At 34.1% G+C, this 4,876-nt stretch overlaps 2 pseudogenes; one reads left to right on the forward strand and one right to left on the reverse strand.

The window, feature by feature from the left end:
• Positions 1–452: 452 nt before the first annotated feature.
• Positions 453–2,213, forward strand: LOC149229057 (GTP-binding nuclear protein Ran1B-like; annotated as a pseudogene).
• Positions 2,214–4,044: 1,831 nt separating this feature from the next.
• On the reverse strand, positions 4,045–4,632 carry LOC149229058 (pleiotropic drug resistance protein TUR2 pseudogene; annotated as a pseudogene).
• Between the last annotated feature and the right edge of the window lie 244 nt (positions 4,633–4,876).

The raw sequence follows: 4,876 nt of genomic DNA on the forward strand, positions 1-4,876 counted from the left end.
CCAAAAAATTTGGTTTCTCTGGTAGATAACTATTTAGCAGAAAAAGAAAATAGATTGCTAGTCTTTGCTTTAAGGTAGGACTAACATCCTTTGAGTTTTCTTCGATCTTCAAGACAAACTATTTCCACTGTTAAAACTTAAATAGATATAAGGTAGAGGGCAGGCAATATTTAGCTGGCCAGAGGCCAAGACTACTTTATGTAACCCAAAGTATAATCGTGAACAACTATAGCTTGTATTGAAACACTTGCTTATAGGCAATGAAGCACATAAAGTTCCATTCTAAGTTGCACATGTACATAATCAAAATGTTTGCTATTAAATAATTTAAGAATCAATACAGATTTTAGCCTAGGAGACCATGACCATATACAACAATGAGAATAGAAAAATTATTTCCCAACTTAATATTCAACCTCAGTTTGATTTTCTTTTTTATAATCCAGGAAACCATGGTAAGAAGGCCTATAGATCCGGAGAAGGAGCTCAGAATGATGGCTCAAGAAGTCCGCGGTTATGTGGAAGTTGTTCTAAATAGTCCTGCTGCAAATGTTCCATAAGTAAGACACCCATTTGGATAAGCACACAATACAACCATACAGAATCTCAGTGTTTATTCAGTCCATGATACTTGAATTGATGATTTGATGATTTGCAGGCTGTGGTGCTTTGTCAAGTTGAGAAAGCCAAGGCTGAAATGTTGACCCAACTTTATAGCTCAGTCAAGTAAGGTTTAATCACAAAATGTGGTTAAGGTATGTCAATAATTAGTTTTATTATTTTCCCATTTCTATATTTTGCCAGACTGATTTTGATTTTCACTTGAAATCAGGTCTCTTGGGACTTTACAAAACTAGTGTTTTTTGTCATCCTCTGCAAGTGTAGTAGACACCTGTTGATTGGAGCACTATACATTTGAGCTTTTGGGGTGCCTTTTCAACTTTTTGTTTAAAAAGGTCCTACATGGATTTAAACATGGATCGATCCCAAGAGAAATTTTGACTTATCAATTCTATTTTCCCGTGTTGATATGTATGTAGTGTGGGCTCAGTAGCAACACCTTTTAAGCTCAATATCAATGACAATGGAGCAATTATGAGCCCTTTTTTGGTTCCTTTTTATCAGCACTCTGTTTTACACGTCTATGTCTCTTTATTTTGAATTTTAATTTAATTTAATTTTGAATTTATAGACAGACTGTGTTATTGGTTGTTTTGATCAATATTGGTTTGCTTTTCCTGCTTCTGTTGGCATTTTCCTAGTTGAATTGGCGACAGTTCTGTATTTTTCCACTTATATTTATTTGAATTTTAATTTAGTTTAATTTTGAATTTATAGATAGACTCTGTTATTGGTTGTTTTCATCAATACTGGTTTGCTTTTCCTGTTCCTATTGGCGTTTTCCTGATTGAATTGGCGAGGGTTTCGTGTTTTTCCACTTCTATTTATTTGTTTCCTTCTTATTTACTGATTGGGATTTTGTTTGTTGCAGTATTCATGGGCACTGTGAAGTTATCATGTTTGATGTTAGTGCACGATTGACTTACAAGAATGTCCCAACGTGGCAAAGAGATCTTTGCAGGTATCTCTTTTGCAGAGGGGTTGGATCTCTAAGTACAAATGAAGGTTCCTTAATTGTGTGGTGGCACAACTGCCTAAACCGATTTGCTAAATATCTTTGTGAATTTCAGGGTGTGTGAGAACATTCCTATTCTTCTTTGTGGAAACAAGGTTGATGTGAAGAATAGGCAAGTGAAAGCTAAGCAAGTTACTTTTCATAGAAAGAAGAATCTTTAATACTATGAGATATCTGCAAAAAGTAACTACAACTTTGCGAAGCCATTCCTGTACTTGGCACGAAAGCTCTCAGGGTGAGCCTTTAATCATTTCTGGTGCTCCCTAATATGAATGTTATATTAAAAAAATTGCATTTATTCTATAATGGGTTATTTTTATCGGGATCCAAACGTTCATTTTGTGGAGTCACCTGCTCTTGCTCCTCCTGAGGTTCAGATAGACCTTGCAACCCAACAACAGTAAGTAGAATGCTATTTTCTTATTAAATTTTGTTAACTTTTATTGAAATAATTTGTTCCATTTCTAAAAGATTGAAACTTTGGCTTACAATCTTTTATGTTGTCAACAGCAAGGCAGAACTTGTAGTAGCTACGGCCCAACCCCTTCCAAATGATGATGATGATGCTTTTGAATAGCTTTGTTAAGATGCTTTTGCATATTTAGGGATTAGCGGATTCAATTAGTTTTGTATCATTGGAGTTTTCTCTTGAGTTCCAACATTTAATTCTAATTTGTAATTGGGGATTAGAATAGCATTATCGCATCTATCTATATGTGATTTGGGTACTGTACATATGTTTTCATTGGTGGAGTTGGCTAAGATATCTTAGTTCAAATCCATTACAGAGCTATTTTTATATGCTAAGATAGTTTTTTCCGTTATATACTCTTGCACATTTTGCACAAGAACTTTTTGTACTCTTCAAATATTTCAAGAATGCTCAAGTGCCTTTTGTTGTGTACTGTTGGGGGAAATGCTAGTTGCGATGATTGTTTCTTGTAATATATTATATCTTGTTAAGACTTTCTCTGAAAATTCTAGCTATGTCTGAGGATTTATATTAACTCTGAAATTGGTTTACATAGTTGATAACTGTGGCTATCAAGCCTGCCTAGGTATTTCTGTGGGGCTCTCGATTGATTTCTGCATAAAGATTCGCATTTTCTAAATCTAAAGTCGTTTCCATTCAACCGTCTACAGATTATTCTTTAACTATAGTAAAACTAGGAGATGGAACGCTTATCAAAGCTAAGGTAGCATCTTAAATCCAAAATTTTGACTCCCATTTGAAGTAGATATTAAAGCTTTATAAGATGGCATGCTGTTAAAAAGTTGACAGTAATTAAATATGATGGTTGGACATTGCATTTATATATGGGTGGCCATGTTAAGCTCACATGGTCTTGGAGGAAAGCATTTTCTGCTCTGTATTAATGCTGGCATGATTTAGATTTTATAGGAGTGTTCCCACATCAATTGTGAGTCCTCACTTTTATATATTTATCACTTATATTCATGCCAAGGATGGGTAACCTTGGCTTTGAAGGAAATAGTTCTATGACGTTTCATTGCTTAAGCATCACATTTTATCTGATGTTGGTTTGACATGTTTAATGCTCGAGCAATATTTTCTAAAGTGTTGCTTGTCTTCATGTCTATTGGAAGAAAACCAAGTCAGGCATGGAATGTTGCATTGTGATGTTGGTAATTATTGGTCTGGAAATGTGAATGCTGGACTAAGCGCTCCACACACACAGCTTGTTATTATTTAATTGGCAGTGTAAACGTACAGATTTACAGGGGTGCCACGTTTTGTTGGAACACAAAGTAAAACTTGGGTGTAAATTTAGTAATGAATTAAATCCCTTCTTGCTAAACAAAGGTAATATTAATAACCCATATGCGCCTGGTTTCTATCAGACAGGAATTTCTGTGGTGGTTTCTCTCATACACGAGTACTATTTGTGAACTTTAAATGTGAAACTACTTTGAAAGAACATTCAAAATGATTTTATTTATTTATTTTTAAATAATTTTTTATATTGTCTCTAGAGAGACAATAGTTTGAATTATGGACATATAGTCTCTATAGAGACAATATGTTTTTAATCTCACCTATTGTCTCTTAAAAGACAAAAATGTAATTATCTCTAAAGAGACAGAAATGAAGTTGTCTCTACAGAGACAAATGAAATTGTCTCTAGAGAGACAAATCAAATTGTCTCTTAATAGACAATAATTCTTGTCTTTATAGAGACAATAATAATATGTGTTCTATATTGTCTTTATAGAGACAAATTTTTGAGACATTATATTTTGAGACACCCGCTTAGAGACAATATTTAAGACAATACACAAGTTTATTTTTGTGTTAAGTTAAGACAATTGACTCAAATATTGTCTTAAATATTGTCCTAAAACCCCCTACATGTAGTAGTGAATGAACCCACTCAAGACAAATGTGATTAAGAGCACAAATGCACCGACAGTGTTTGCAAATGCACCGACACTGTTTGCATTATAATATCCCTTGACACAGCACCTATCAAGTGAAAGAGTGCCAAACCTGTTTGGTGGAATGCTACCAACAACATAAAGTATCGAAAAAACCTGTACATGAAGAACTCTCATCAGCATGAAAATAAGAAAATAAATTAGATCTATTGAAATTTCACTATTCAGAGATCTATCACAGTGGAACTTTATTTTGATTTTAATTTTAATATACGTTGTAATGAAAATAGACGATGTAAATGTACTTACCTGTATGGGGCCGGGGAAAAATCAATAATATAATAGGTAAGAGATACCCATGATGTACACTCGATTAAGCAAAGAGGAATTTCTGTAATGAATATAGGAAGAGAGTATGCCCAGGTAGCGTAGAACATCAAATCTCTCTGCTTGTAGAAGGCTGGAAGCTTTCCAATTGTAGCCGCAATACCAGAAAGTCCGTTGAACATTTTCATGACGAGACCCAGGAATAGAGCTCCAAAATAAAGGGATCTGTCCACATTTCTGTGATTCATGGTTGTACGAAAATAAAGCGTCATGGCGAGTATTGCGACGGATCTTATCTAACTCCAACAAAAATATTGAATTACTAAATATTCATTTAGAAAAAGATCCAGTTGAATTATTAGTAATGTATTTGAATTCAATGGCAAAAAGTGATTGTAAACCTGTGGGAATTTTCTTTTTCACTTGCAAGAATTTGAAGATATGGATGAAGGCATTTCTCTGCATAAGTAAAAGTTGTCTGTGAAAACATGCTTGAGTTGTAATGCTGCTTTGCAA

This window comes from Pinus tabuliformis, chromosome J (assembly GCF_031772625.1).
Source record: "Pinus tabuliformis cultivar Carrire ecotype Pingquan chromosome J, CPIR1, whole genome shotgun sequence".
NCBI classification, from domain to species: Eukaryota; Viridiplantae; Streptophyta; class Pinopsida; order Pinales; family Pinaceae; genus Pinus; species Pinus tabuliformis.